The sequence below is a fragment of the Ochotona princeps genome, chromosome 3 (assembly GCF_030435755.1).
Source record: "Ochotona princeps isolate mOchPri1 chromosome 3, mOchPri1.hap1, whole genome shotgun sequence".
Classification (NCBI taxonomy): domain Eukaryota; kingdom Metazoa; phylum Chordata; class Mammalia; order Lagomorpha; family Ochotonidae; genus Ochotona; species Ochotona princeps.
The window spans coordinates 107,364,329-107,380,202 of NC_080834.1; the positions used below are offsets into that span (position 1 = coordinate 107,364,329).

General features: G+C 46.1%; 1 protein-coding gene across 2 annotated transcripts in view; it reads left to right on the forward strand.

Annotated features, from left to right (window-relative positions):
- Positions 1 to 15,874, forward strand: part of ZMAT3 (zinc finger matrin-type 3) — a 101,625-nt gene that overhangs the window by 12,202 nt on the left and 73,549 nt on the right. Inside the window, exon 2 of one of the 2 annotated variants that reach the window (XM_058661071.1) lies at positions 13,533 to 13,605. The exons of the other annotated variant lie outside the window; for it this stretch is intronic. The gene's annotated coding sequence lies outside the window, so the exon portion shown is untranslated. The remainder of the gene's footprint in view (positions 1 to 13,532; positions 13,606 to 15,874) is intronic. 2 annotated transcript variants of the gene reach the window in all.

The following is a 15,874-nucleotide window of genomic DNA, read 5'->3' on the forward strand; positions in this document are numbered from 1 at the left end:
CAGGTTTCCCTTCTCTAAACCACCCAGTCTCAGCTCCCTTGTTTGCCAGCAAGTGCAGTAGCCAGGTTGGTAGAAGTCCCCCAGAAATCACTGCTCCGCTGTCATGTTCTCCCTCAGTAGTCCTCCCTCCCACACATTTCCAGAGCTGCTTACTTGAGCAATCCACAGCCCCCGTGACAATGAACATACAGATCCCCAAGCCCGGTCCTTTGTGGTGTTTCATGCCAGCCTGGGGCCCTGCCTGTCTACCCAGTGCCCTTGTACACTCAGGTGTGTGTTCCCATACCTCATCTGCTGAGGTACTGGCATCTGCCCCCAAATATCTTGGAAAAAAAAAAGAAAATAAAATAGAATAAGCAACTATGCTGGCACACTGGTGTGGTTAACACAAATTTGGTATTAACTAGGCTCAGAATGCCCTCTAGCTGTTAGCTGCTTTTCTCCCAGCAGGGTGAACACTTGCCTCAATGTTAACAACTTAGGCAGTTGCCTACAGTTCAGGAGGGCATTATTATTAGCTAGTCTTGGCAATTTGAAGCAGAACACCAGAACTTCATACTCTTATCTATTACTTAACACTCATTAAATAAGCTTTTCATATCTAACCCTCCCTGCCACTCTGTTTTAGAGAAAAAAATTAATTTTATTTTTAATTTTGTTTACATAGTTGAGAGGGATGCATGCCCATGTGGGCCTCTGATTAGGGTAGGGAGGATTTAGACATGGAGGAAGGTGGGTGGAACAAATGCTACATTTTTTTCCCTATATCTGCAGAGGTGCGGTTAGGGGAGGGGGAGACCTTTTGCTGTCAAATGACATCAATGCCTGAGGATGGGGGGCAGTCATTTGGTGATGCTTTAGATACCCCGATATGAGGAAGAATATTCTAAGGGTATTACTTGAGTGGTTTAGATAGTTCTGAGATATTGTCAGCTTCATTGGAAAATCTTTCCAAGGTCTGTTGGTTGCAGGTTACCTTAGTGCATCCTCAGACCCAGGAACATGTGCAAGCTTGGCTGAGAGAATGGTTCAACCTGTCCTACCTTCCATCCTCTGACGGGGCACTCTGCATTCTCTGTTGGCCTAGATGAGCTGGCCATCTATTGGCCAGATGAGCTGGGTCTGGGGGAAAGCAAGACTGGGCTAGGCCCAGACTGGCCATCTATTGGCCAGCTCATCTGTTGGCCAGATGAGCTATTCTCTATGTACATCTGGAAATGCTGTCCACTGTATGGGCATTAGCAACCACGAAGACCCAGTCCCAACACATACACTCCAAGGTTGGACTACATATATTGTGATTTCCCCTGTGGCTCTGATTTGAGTTCAGTGATCTAGCCAGGGAACCCCCCAATAAACCTTACCTGAGGTAAGGCCAGGTCTGACTTTTGTGTGTGCCAGCCACTGCAGGGTGAGGTATAGGTGTAGCCTGGCCTAGCCCAGCCCAGCCTACCACAGGCCCTGTTCTTCTTGCATACCAGTGGGTGCCTCAGCTTAGTTGGGGTGACCTTCAATAACCCCCACCAGTCCTGCCCCAGCTTTATTATTGCATATGCCAGTATGTGCTGCCACTTAGCAAATCTGCCCCTCATCTCATCTGGCTATTGTGCACGTCCATGGATGCTGTGGCTTAGCTTAGACACTCTCCCAGGCCTGGACTGTATGTATGCAATGGGTGCTGCATTGCCCAGCCTGGCCTGTTCCCAGCCCTGGCTGTCACATTCACTAGTGAAAGCTGACCCCAGCAGGAGAGTGCACATAATTCCCCTACCAGGCCCAATCCCAGCCATGGAACGTGTACTTTGCTGGTGTGTACTATAGCCCAGACTGAGATGACCCACCCCCAAGTATTGGCATTCACCTGCAGGTGCTCAGCTCAGCCTGCCCCCAGACTGAGCTCTCACTGTCAGGTGCAGCTGCCTAGCACAACCCCCAACCCTCTACATGAGTTTATATAACTGTGGGTGTTACAGTCTAAGCTATCCTGGCTTACACTTCTTCCTGGTTCTCACTTGTGCCAGTGTGTGCTGTGGAATGTCTCAGCCAAATTTATCCCCAGGCCCAGTCTATACATATGCCAATGGGTGCTATAACCCTACCTGGGCTGATCCCAGTCCCAGTTCTTGTGCTCACCAGCAGGAGCTTCAGCCTAGCAGGAGAGTTCCCCAAATTCTACTACCAGGCCTGCTCTCAGCCATAGATCTCACATGTGCAAGCAAGTAGGTGCTAAGGCCCAGCCCGGAAAGATCAGTTTCCAGTCTGGCACTCACAGATGGGCACTGCGGCCTAGCACAGCTGACTCACCCCCAATACCTCACTCTCATGTGACCTGGCCTCAGTCACCACCTAACCCAGCCTGTCCCACACCCATTCTGGCTCTCATGGGTGCCAGTGGGTGCTGGAACATAGCCCAGTCTGAATTTCCCCCAGACTCAGCTCATATGCATGCCAGTGGGCATTACAGTCTTGCCCAGCCCGGTCTTCCTCCATTTCCAGTTCTCATGTTCACCAATAGGTGCTTTATCCCAGCAGGAAGTCCCCAGATTTCCCCTACCAGGCTTGTTCTCAGTCACAGATCATGGACCTTCTGAATTCGTAGCTCTCTGGTGGGTGTTGCAGCTTAACCCAGCTGGAAGTAGCCCACTTCCTGGCCCACATGTACCACGAGTGCTGTGGCCTGGCCCAGTCTGGCCTGTCTCCAGAACAGCCCACACAAATGCTGGCCATCTCTAGACCCATCTCTTATGTTCCCAAGCAGGAGCTGCATCCTGATAGGGTAGTTCCCCAAATTCCCCTAATGGACCCACTCCTAGTCCCAGATCTCATACATGCTGGTTGGTGCCATGGCCCTGCTTGGCATGGTCTGCCCTCAGTCGTGTCCTTTGCATGTGCTGGCAGGTGCTGCAGCCTGCCCCACGACCTTCTCCAAGCCTCAGCTCCCATGTCAGGTGAGTTACACAGTCCACCTGGGCTCAGTCCTTGACCATCCCTGGCTCTAGCATAAACCAGCAGGTGCTTTAGTCCCACAGAAGTTAGCTCACAAGTCCCCTACAGCATCTGCCCCCAGATCCAGTTCTCTCAAATTCTGGTAGGTGCTGAAACCCAGCCTAATGTGGCCTACCCCCTGCTCTAAAACATACAGGTATGTACTGTGGAATAGCCCAAACAGGTGTCTCCCCCAGCCCCTTTTTGCAAATACCATCAGGCAGCAGAGACCCAGCCTAGGTCTCCCACATGGGTGTGTGCCTTGGCCTAACCCAGACATGCCCTCAGCCCTGTTGCCTCCCTAGGGGTGCAGTGGGCTGGTCAATGGAAATCCACAGAAGTCAGTCCTCCTCTGTCAAATATACCCTCAACCACCCACTCTAATATGCCCCAGATCCCCTTCCCTGGGGAAATCTGCCACCCTCCAGCCCTAGGTCTGTAGTGGGATTTCCTATGTGGTATTTCCTGCTTTCCTTGCATATGTTAAAAGAGAAAGAAAGAGAGAAAGAAAGAAAGAAAGAAAAAGAAAAGGAAAAGGAAAGAAAAAAGAAAAGAAAAAAGAAAAGAAAAGAAAAGAAAAGAAAGGAAAAATGAAATAGGCAACCATGCTGGCACACTGGTATAGTTAACACATATTTGGCATTAACCAGGCTCAGAATCCCTGCCAGCTATTGGCTGCTTTTCTCCTGGCAGTGTAACACCTGCCTCTATACAAGGCAATCTAGAGAGTAGCCTACAGCTGGGGTGCAACTTTCCTAAGTCTGATAACTACCATTATACTCTCTACTTTTAAAGGACAGTTTTTAAGATTATGTTTATGAGGGAGATCACACAATTCTTGTCTTTCTGTGCTTGGCTTCTTGTACTTAACACGATGACCTCCAGTTCCATTTGTGTTTTTTCAGATGTGAAGATTTCATTCTTTTTTATGAATATGTACCACATGTTCTTTCTCCATCAATTGATGGGCACTTAGGTTGTTCCCATTCTTGATTATTGTAGTGCTGCAATAAAAGTGGGGGTGCAGAGATCCCAACAAACTGATTTCATTTCCCTTGGGTATATACCCAACTGCAGTAATAATAGTAGTAGTGGAGGTAGCATTGATGGATGATATGGAAGTTCTATTTTTCAAATTTTGAGCAATTTCATATTGTATCCCACAATTAGTATACTAATTTGTATTTCCCAGCAACAGTGTACAAGGACTCCCCTTTCCCCATGTCCTCACCAGCACCTTTGATCGTTTGTCTTCAATAACAGGTAGTCTAACAGGAATAAAGTGGTATCATTTTTGTTTCAGCATGTTCTGATGATTAGAGATGTTGAACATTTTATTCATGTTCGTATTGGTCATCTGTTTTTTTTTAAATTATTTATTATTTTACTTCATTAATTACATTGTATTATGTGACACAGTTACATAGGTACTTGGGTTCTCCCCACCCCTCCCCAAACCCTCCCACCATGGTGGATTCCTCCACCTTGTTGCATAACCACAGCTCAAGTTCAGTTGAGATTCCCCCATTGCAAGCGTATACCAAACATAGAGTCCAGCATCTTATTGTCCAGTCAAGTTCAACGGCTACTTAGGTATACCCTCTCTGGTCTGAAGACAGAGCCAGCAGAGTATCATCCCAGTCAATTGAAAGCTCCAACATACCATCAGCAAAAATTTACATCATTATGGAATTAATTGACATAGTAATGAGTAACCAATATGTTAAAAGTAAATGCGAGTTCCCAGCCACCTTCTGTGACCACCTCACCTATACTTCAATTTTAGTTTATACACAACATATAACATTCAAAACATAACAGGTTATACATAACATCATATCATCTTAAATTAAGGCAAACATGTGGTATTTAACCTTTTGTGATTGGCTCATTTCCCTTAGCATTATGGTTTCCAGTTTGGCCCATTTGGCCACAAAGAACTGCATTTTGTTTTTTTTAATAGCTGAGTAGTATTCCATGGAGTAGATGAACCATAGCTTTCTTATCCAATCCTCTGTTGATGGGCATTTTGGTTGCTTCCATGTTTTTGCAATTACTGATTGTGCTGCTATGAACATAGGAGTGCATGTTGGTTTCTCATAAAACAAGTGTTCTGGATATATTCCTAGGAGTGCTATTGCTGGATCATACAGTATGTTGAATTTGAGTTGTTTGAATATTCTCCATACTGATTTCCATAGAGGCTGTACCAGCCTGCAGCCCAACCAGCAGTGGAGTAGGGATCCCTTTTCCCCGCAACCTCACCAACAAGTGTTGTTGGTGCTTTTATTCATGTGGGCCAGTCTTACTGGCGTTAGGTGGTACCTCATTGATGTTTTAATTTGGATTTCCCTTATTGCCAGGGAACTTGAGCATTTTTTCATATGCTTATTTGCCATTTGGGTTTGTTCCTTTGTGAAGTGTTTGCCCATTTCCCGTGCCCATTTCTTGAGTGGCTTGTTTGTTTTGACATTTTGGTTGTTTTGTAGCTCTTTGTATATTCTGGAGATCAGCCCTCTATCACCTATGTCGTGTGCGAAGATCTTCTCCCATTCTGTGGGTTGCCTTTTTACTTTGTTGATTGTTTCTCTAGCTATACAGAAGCTTCTTAGTTTGATGAGGTCGCAATTGTTTATTTTGGTCTCAATTTCTACTGCATTTGGAGTCTTTTTTAGGAAGTGAGGGCCTACCCCTAAGTGTTGCAGTGTGTTTCCAACATTTTCTTCCAAAAGTTTGAAGGTTTCTGGATGTAGGTTTAGATCTGCTATGCATTTAGATCTGATCTTAGTGTATGGTGAGAGATGTGGATCTATTTTTTGTTTCTGCAGGCTATTAACCAGTTGTCCCAACAGCATTTATTGAATAGACCTTCCCATTTGCCTGGATTGTCGTTTGTCTTTTTGTCAAAGATTACTTGGCTGTATCTGTGTGGGTTTCCTTCTGGTGTTTCTATTCTGCTCCATTGATCTTCCTCTCTATCTTTGTGCCAGTACCATGCTGTTTTGATAACCACTGCCCTATAGTATGTCCAGAGGTCCGGAACTGTGATTCCCCCTGCTAACTTCCTGTTCTTCAGGATGGTTCTAGCTATCCGTGGTTTTTTGTGCTTCCAGATGAACCTTTGGATCATTGTTTCCAGTTCCATGAAGAATGTTTTGGGCAATTTGATTGGGATTGCGTTGAATGTATATATCGCTTTTGGCAGTATAGACATTTTAATGATATTGATTTTACCTATCCAGGAGCATGGGATGTTACTCCATCTTTTGAGGTCTTGTTCAATTTCTTTTTTAAGTAGTTTGTAGTTTTCTTCAAATAAGTCTCCTACAATTTTGGTTAGATTTATTTCCAGATATTTCATACTTTTCTCTGTTATTTTGAATGGTATCTTGCTGGTTAAGTCTTTTTCCATCTTGGGGCTGTTCGCATACACTATGGCTGTTGATTTTTGTTCATTAATTTTGTACCCTGCCACTCTACCAAACTCTCGTACAAGTTCTAGCAGTCTCTGTATTGAGTCTCTTGGCTCTTCTACATAAAGAATCATATCATCTGCATATAGTGAGAGTTTGACTTCTTCGTTTCCCATTTGGATTCCTCTGATTTCTTTTTCTTGTCTTATGGCCTCAGCGAGTACCTCTAGGACTATGTTGAATAGTAGTGGAGAAAGTGGACATCCCTGTCTTGTTCCAGATCTCAGTGGGAAGGGTTCCAGCTTTTCTCCGTTCAGTATGATGCTGGCGTTGGGTTTTTCATATATGGCTTTAATTATGTTGTGGATTTTTCCATCTATGCCTACCTTGGTTAGGGTTTTTAGTAGGAAGTGGTGTTGGATTTTGTCGAAAGCTTTTTCTGCATCTATTGATACTATCATGTGATTCTTGTTTTTCAGTTTTTGGATGTGGTGTATCACATTTATGGATTTGCGAATGTTGAACCATCCCTGCATTCCAGGGATGAATCCTACTTGATCTGGATGAACGATCTGTCTGATGTGTTTTTGAATTCTGTTGGCTAGGATTTTGTTGAGAATCTTAGCATCAATGTTCATCAAAGAGATAGGTCTGTAGTTTTCCTTCTCTGTTAGTTCTCTGTCTGGTTTTGGGATTAAGGTAATGTTGGCTTCATAGAATGAGTTTGGAAGGGTTGCCTCTTTTTCTATTGATTTGAAGAGTTTGTAGAGGATTGGGGTTAGTTCTGTTGGGAATGTTTTGTAGAATTCTGTAGTGAAGCTGTCTGGGCCTGGTCTTTTCTTTGTTGGGAGGTCTTTAATCACTGATTCAATCTCTACTTCAGTTATGGGTTTGTTCAGTTCGTTTGTTGCCTCTGGGCTAAGTTTTGGCAGGTGGTAGAAGTCTAAGAACTTTTCCATTTCTTGGTGATCTTCTGATTTGTTGGAGTACAGTGCTTTGTAGTAATTTCTAATTATGGCCTTAATGGATGCGGTGTCTGTTGTTATGTTGCCTTTTTCATCTTTGATGCTGGTAATTCTTGCCTTCTCTTGTTTTTTCTTTGTCAGTCGGGCCAGTGGGGTGTCTATCTTGTTTATCTTCTCAAAGAACCAGCTTTTTGATTCATTGATTTTGTGTATGGTTTTTTTTATTTCTATCTGGTTGATTTCCTCCCTTGTTTTGATGATTTCTTGTTTCCTATTGTGTGTGGGGCTCTTCTGCTGTTGTTTTTCCAATTCCTGGAGGTGTGTGTTTAGTTCCTGTATTTGGCGCCTCTCTTGGGCCTTGACATGAGCTCCAATTGCAATGAGTTTACCCCGTAGCACTGCTTTGGCAGTGTCCCACAAATTTTGGAATGTTGTGTCAGAGTTTTCATTGGTTTCCATAAATTTTTTGATCTCATCTTTAATTTCTTCTCTGATCCATTGTTTGTTTAATAGCATATTGTTCAGCTTCCAAGAGTTTCTGTATTTCCTGGGGCATTTTGAATTGCTGATTTCCAGCTTCATTCCGTGGTGGTCTGAGAGGGTACATGGTATGATTCCTATCTTTTTGAAGTTATTTAGGTTTGCTTTGTGTCCTATCATGTGGTCGATCCTGGAGAAGGTGCCATGCACTGCTGAAAAAAATGTATAATCTGTGGCCTTAGGGTAAAAAATTCTATAAATGTCAACCAAGTCCAGTTGTTCTATTGTTTGTATGAGCTCTGTTGTTTCTTTGTTGAGTTTTTGTTTTGTTGATCTGTCTATTGTTGTTAGTGGGGTGTTAAGATCACCCACTATTATTGTGTGCATATCTATGTCTCCCCTTAAGTCCGTGAGTAATTGCTTCACGTAGCTAGGTGCGTTTGAATTTGGTGCATATATGTTCACAATGGTAATTACTTCCTGATGGATCAGTCCCTTCACCAATATATAATGTCCTTCCCTGTCCTTTTTGATGTGTGTCAGATTGAAGTCCACATCATCTGAAATTAAGACAGCTACCCCCGCCTTTTTTTCTCGTCCATTGGCATGAAATATCTGTTTCCAACCTTTCACTTTCAGCTTCTTCAAACCTCTTCTGGTTAGATGTGTCTCTTGTAGGCAACAGATAGTTGGGTGCTGTTTGATAATCCGTTCTGTTAATCTATGCCTTTTGATTGGTGAGTTCAGGCCATTTGTGTTAAGAGTTAAAATTGAGAGGTTGTGATTTTGCCCTGCCATACTTGTTTTTGTGGGTGTTGATATCTGTGTAATTGCCCTTCCTTGTGTGGACTTTAGTGGGGAGATCTTCCTGTTTGCCATCTTTGCTTATGATTCACCTCCTTTTTTTCTGGAGTTAGTGCATTTCTAAGGAGATTTTGTAGAGCTGGTTTTGTGCTGGCATATTCTTCTAATTTCTCTTTGCTGTGAAAGTATTTGATTTCGTTCTCAAATACGAATGAGATCTTTGCTGGGTACAATATTCTTGGTTGACAGTTGTTCTGATTCAGGATTTGGAAGATCTTTGTCCATTCTCTTCTTGCTTGTAAAGTCTCTTCAGAGAAGTCAGCAGTGATCCTGATTGGTTTTCCCCAGTATGTGATCTTTTCTCTGCTTCGTACTTGTGTTAGGATTCTTTCTTTGTCTTTGTTGGAGTGGAACTTGAGCACCATATGTCTGGGTGAAGATCGCTTTGGGTCATATCTGCTGGGAGTCCTCTGACCGTCCTGGATTTGCGCTGGGTTCATGTTCCAAGTGTTTTGAAAGTTTTCCTGTATAATTTCGTCGAGCACCATTTGCATTCCTGACTCTTTTTCCGCTTCTTCAGGAAGGCCGATAATCCTAATATTTGATTTTCTGAGGTTGTCTTTCATTTCTAGTATGGTCTTATTGGCTTTGTTCAGACTTGTCTCCAGCTGTTTAATGAACTGGGTATGTTCGTTTTGTGTGTCTTCTGTTTCAGAGATCCTCTCTTCTGCTGTATTTGTTCTGTTGGTTAGGCTCTCAATTTTGTGCTCTAAGTCAAGGATTTTGCTTTTCATTTGTTGTATTTCTGAGGATATGTGGTTCTTGAATTCCTTGAAGTCCTCCCAATTCTTCTCATTGTCTCTGACATATTTTAACATTATTTTTTTGAATTCCTTGTCTGGTAGATCTTCTATGTCTTCATCTCACATCTCCGAAATAGACATTGGCTTTTGATACTTTATTGGTAGGGTGTTGACACTCTCATCTGGATCATTACCTTTTCTGGTATTTCTTCCCATTGTGTTAGTGTTTCTTTTTTGAGAGACCTAGGCACCAGTGTGCTGAGGGGTCTCCAAGCACTATCCTGTAGAGATCGGAGTCTGCAGGCATGGAGTAGCAGGGTGTGGGAATTTTCAAGGCACTTTTGGTGCGTCTCCAGAACACTGGACCTCAGGGCACCACTTCCAGGGCCCAGCGGATTCAAAGCGCACTCTCAGCTCGTCCCCTACAGCTATGCTACCACAGGGCGTGGGGGAGTGAAGGCACTCTCTATGCGTGCCCCCTGTGCGCGGGATCACAGGGCTCAGAGGATTCTAGGTGCTTTCTCGGTGTGTCCCCAGTGCCAGGGACTGCAGGGCATGGAGGTTCCAGGAGCTCTCTGGGAACGCCTCCTGCACGTGGGTCCTCAGTGCTCTCCTGGTTCGTCTCCCAAGCACGGGACTATAGGGCGTGGGGTGTTCCAGGTGCTCTCTGGAAGCGCCTCCTGCGCAGGCCCACCCACCCCAGCGCTTGCAGGGGACCGACTGCCCCAGTGCTAGCACGGGACTGCCCAGCCCAGAGGCGTGCTTGGGTTCCTGTGGGATAGCACTGCCCAGCTGAGTGCCAGACCGCAAAGGCACAGGGGAGTATTCAGTGTGCCTTTTGCCTTTCTCCCAGACACAGTTTTGGCAGTTTCAAGGCACTCGCCCTGTGTCTCTAGACGCTGGAGTCTTGGGGGGGGGGGGGGCGGGAGGGGCGGGGAGACGAGCACCAATTGTGTTCAGGCTCTGTGCATGCCCCTGGGAGGCCAACTCCCGAAGCCTCCAACCCACCACTGTCCCCACCCAACTCACTCAGACCTCAGGTTCTTGCAGTCTGCCTCTTCCTCTGGTGGGAACCCTCGCCGCGGGTGCGTCTCCTGGTTACTGCGTCCGTTGCAGGTCCTGGCGGGTGCAGGCGGATGGAACCTGGAGGCTGTGGCGGGTGCAGATCCTGGCGGGGCTTGGCGACCAGGGTGGGCGGCTGCTGGCGCTTCCCGATGACTCAGGGTCCTGGTGTCCGCAGCGGGCGCAGGTCCTGGCGGGTCCTGGTGACCAGGGTGAGCAGATGCCAGCGGGTCCCAATCACCGCCAGTCCTCATGGCCACAGCGTCTGCGGGTTGGTCGGCAGCTTTCAGCGTCTGCACTCAAAGGTGACTCAGCAGGTCAGGAGCGGAAAGTAGTCTTCCCTGCCCTTTGTTTTGTTTTTCCCTGGTTGCTCTTCCGAGTTGTGTGGATTTTTTTGGTTCCACACTGTCCAGGGAACTTCACGTTCTTCTCCCTGTAGTTCTATGCTGCTCCACTTACGCTCTCTATCTGTGAGCTCTCTCACAGTCTTCCTCCTATGTCGGCCATCTTGCGAGTCTCCGGTCATCTGTTTTTCTCCCTTTAAATAGTGTTTCTTTAGGAACAGTATTGTGGAATAGTGGGAAAGCTACCATATGCGATGCCAGAATACATATGGAAGCCAGTTTGTGTCCCAGCTGCTACTCTTCCCATCCATCTCTGAGCAGATGGAAGATCTCTGTCTCTCCCTCTCTCTATTTAACTCTGCCTTTAAAATAAACAATATAAATCTTTAAAAATAAAATTGCTTAAACCTACTGCCCACTTTAATTGGTTTGTTTCTTTCCTATTTAGTTTCTCATATATTCTATTAACCCCTTGTTAGATGTACAACTTTGAAATAGTTCTCCCATTCTGCAGTTTGTTTTTGCACTCTGTTAAGTTTTCCCTTTGTTGAACAGAAATTATTTAGTCTGATGATACCCTATTTAAGGATATCTATTATGCTTTTTTTTGCCATGATTTTGGGGTTTTATCCCTGCCCACTCCAATGCGCTTAAGTGTTTTTTTCTTGGTTGTTTAGTTTCATGGTTTTAGGTCTTACATTTAGTTCTTATTTTGAGTTGATTTTTGTTTATGATGAGAGAGAGAGAGAGAGAGAGAGAGAAGTGTATAAGTGGAGAAGTCTAGTTTCATTAGTCTGTGAGTGGTTATCCAATTTTCCCAGCATTGAATAGTCTATATTATTTTTCTGGTTTTTGTTCTTAGCACTTTTCTTATGGATAAGCTGGCTAAGAAGTGTGAATTTAGTTCAAGTTTCTCTGTTCTGTTCCTGTTCCATTGGTCTGTTTATTTTTATGTTGTTTCCATGCTGTTCTAATTACTGCAGTTTGCTACATGTGTATAAGTATATTTAATCTTTATTTTTACTTGTAAGGCAGATTTACGAAAAAAAGAAGGAGGGACTGTCTGCTGTTTTACTCTCCAAATGGCCACAATGGCTGGAGCTTAGCAGATCAAAAGTTGGAATTCAGGAGATTCCTCTGGGTCTCCCACGTGGGAGTAGAGGCCCAAGGACTTGGGACATCTTCTGCTCATTTTCCAGGCTATAAATTTGGAGCTGAATCACAAGTGGAGCAGCCAGAACTCAAACCAGTACCCATGTGGAATACCAGCACTATAGGTGGTGGCTTAGCCTACTATGCCAAAGTGCCAGCCCCTTTGCAATCTATTTTAAAGTCTATCTTACAATGCTTCCTGTTTTCTTCTTTTTGCTCAGGATTAGTTTGATTCTCTGCAATGTTTGGCGTGAAATTCTAATTTCAATATTGTGTTTTCTAGTTCAGGTGAAAAATGCCATTGGTAATTTCATAGGGCTTGCATTGAATATGTAAATAACTTTGGATAGTATGGACATTTTAGTGATATTGATTTTTCCATTTATGAATATTGGATGTTTTTCCTTTTGTGGGGAGGATATCTTTTCCATTTTTTCTCAATCCAAGATTTTCATTACAGAGATCATCAAGTTTCTTCAAATTTATTCCGAGATTTTTTGGGGGTAGCTGTTGCAAATGAGATTGTTTTATTGATGTCCCGTTTTAAGTATTTTACTGTTGGTATGTAAGAATTGTACTGATTTTTGTATATTGACCTGGTACCCTACAAGTTTCCTTGGTAGTTGTTTTTTTTTTTTTTAAAGATTTATTCATTTTTTATTACAGCCAGATATACAGAGAGGAGGAGAGACAGAGAGGAAGATCTTCCGTCTGATGAGTCACTCCCCAAGTGAGCTGCAACAGGCTGACGCGCGCCGATCCGAAGCCGGGGACCTGGAACCTCTTCCGGGTCTCCCATGTGGGTGCAGTGTCCCAATGCATTGGGCTGTCCTCAACTGCTTTCCCAGGCCACAAGCAGGGAGCTGGATGGGAAGTGGAGCTGCCGGGATTAGAACCGGCGCCCATATGGGATCCCGGGGCTTTCAAGGCGAGGACTTTAGCCGCTAGGCCATGCTGCTGGGCCTTTCCTTGGCAGTTGTATAGGGTGTTTTTGTTTGCTTATTCTTGTTTTGTTTTGAGAGAGTGGGGCTTTTCTATTTATAAGATCATGTTGGTACAGGTGGGCCAGGCATGCGAAGTGGAATCCCTGCTTCATCGGCCCCTTTTGCCTGATGAGTGGGAGGCATAGCCTGCCCCAATTGCTAAAAAAAGCAACTGGTATCATCTTTTTTTAATAAAGATTTATTTATTTTTATTACAAAGTAAGATATACACAGAGGAGGAGAGACAGAGAGGAAGATCTTCTGTCCGTTGATTCACTCCCCAAGTGAGCCGCAATGGCCAGTGCTGCGCCGATCCGAAGCTAGGAGCCAGGAATCTCTTCCAGGTCTCCCACGCAGGTGCAGGGTCCCAAATCTTTGGGCCGTCCTTGACTGCTTTCCCAGGTCACAAGCAGGGAGCTGGATGGGAAGTGGAGCTGCTGGGATTAGAACCAGTGCCCATATGGGATCCTGGCGCGTTCAAGGTGAGAACTTTAGCTGCTAGGCCACTGTGCTGGGTCCAACTGGTACTATCTTAATGCAGGCAGCCAATGCACCCATGTAGGTGAGGAATGAATCCTGAGGTTCACTCAACAACAGGGCCACTATTCTTGCAGGTAAGCAAAGAGACTGAGACCTGGTGGTTTGGAGGGGAGAGACTGGAAGATCTCTATGGTGTCCTAAGATCACATGGGTGTCCTAAGATGGGCGTGTTAGCATGGAACATTGCTGACAACCATACTCCAGTCCACATGAAAACTTTGGCTGGGGACCTGTCTAGCAGAGATAGACCCCAGTACCTGACTGAGTGTTGGAACAGGGGACAGGTCACATTAGGCAGGGCCATGACACTAACCAGCACACGAGAGAACCAGGTCTGGGAGTAGATTCTGTGGGGGATAAGTGGCCCAAACCCTGTAGAAATACAAGTACTGCTGGCTAGATCAAGAGTTGGGATGGTGATGGGCTGAACTAGGTATGAACAGAGAACCCACCAACACTCACGGGCACTGGGACTGAGAATAGTCTGGGCAGGTCCAAGCTGCAGCACCTGCATGTGTATCCTAAAGCAGGATGTGGAGCGGGCCGTCCTGAAACATCCACCAGCTCATACAAAGGCCAAGATGGAGGAACGGGCTGTGCCGGGCAAGGTCCTAGCACTGCTGGTGCATGTGGGATCTGGGTTAGGGAGTGGGCTGAGTAGGGGAACCTGGGAAGCTCCCCTATGGAGCCATTGCTCCCACTGGTGAGCATGTGGTTCAGACCCAGGGATCAAACAAGCTGGGCAAAGTAGCCCCATCCATTGGCAAGAGTGTGGGTTGATTTTGGAAGGGGGCTGAATGGGCAGGGCCGAGCAAACCTTAATCCACTGGCAAGTGCAGAAAGCAGGCTGGAGCAAAGGTCATGCCAGGCTAGGCTGTCACACCTACTGGTTTACATGAGCAAGGGGTGTGGGGGCAAGAGATGGGAGCAGACTGAGCAGGGCCAGGTGACAGCACCCGTCAGCGAGTTGGGACTGGGGGTTGGCTAGGTCAGGCCAGGCTGCAGCATCCAAAGACAATAGCTAAGGCAGATAAGGGGCTATGCCAGGCCAGTTCAGAGCAACCACTGGCATGCGCGAGATCTGTGGATGGGAAAAGGCCTGGTTGGGAGCAAAGGGAGCACCCTGGCTGGGTTGTGATTCCCATTGGCGAGCCCAAGAGCTAGAGTGGGGGCTGCAGTCTGGTCTGGATATGGCTGCATAGTATCTTGGCACAAGTGTAGATTCGGGATGGGATGTGCCAGGCTGGGCTAGACTCCAGCATCCACCAATGCTTGTGAGAATCAGGGTGGGTGCAGAACGGATTCTGCTGCTACTGACAAGGCTGAGCTGTGTCTGGGTGTAGACTAGGTGTGGCTGAGCTGTAGCACCCAACAAGAAGAACCAGAATGGTTGAGGGCCAGTCAGGAAAGGCCACTGTTCCTGTGGAACAAGAGGTGAACTAAGTAGGGCTGGGCTATGGACCCACCAGTGTGGGCGAGATCTGGCATTCGGAGAGATCCTGATAGAGGAGTTTGAGTAACTTCTCTGTTGGGACACATTCCCTGCAGGTGAGTGCAACAACCAAGATGGGGAGCAGCCCAGAACAAGCCCAAATATGGTACCCAGTAGCATACATTTGGCGCAGGCCGGTGGCAGGCCAGGCTGGGTCAGTCCATATTACCCGCTGGCAAATCCAAGCACCATAATGGAGTATGGGTTGGGTTGGGTTGGGATGCAATACCAGCCAGTCCATAGTAGGGCCAGGATTGTAGGCTGGCAGGGCTGGGCTAAGCTATAGTTCCCAGCAGTGTGACCTGGAATTGGGGAAGGGCTACAGCACTCACTGGCAAATGATGAGGTGAGGTGGGTCATGCCAGACTGGGTTGTAGCACCCAACCAGCACATTTGAAATCCAGGGGGTGGTGCGGATGGACACAGCAGGAGGGTCTTCAGAGGCCCCCCCTACTGGGCCACTACTTCCACAGTGAGCGTGAGAGCTGGGATGGGGGCAGATCAGGCCAGGAAGGGCCACAACATCTGATAGCCTACATGTGAGCTGGATCAGGGAAAAGCCAGGCTGGGCTGAATGTATCTTCTGATACATGCACAGTCAGTATGAGTGTGGGTATATTGGGCTTTGCTGCAGCATCAGCTGACAGATGTTGGCAAGGGGGCAAATTTTGTCAGGGGTAGGCATGGCTAGAAAGATGGTGGCACCCTCTGGCACCAGTGTGGACTGCATAGAGGATGGTTGGGATGAACTGGACTTCAGTGCCCATTGACATGTATGAGAGCCAAATGGGATGTGGGAGAGATGGGACCAGTCAGCTGTACATACTGGCAAGTATGGGAATGAGGGTAGG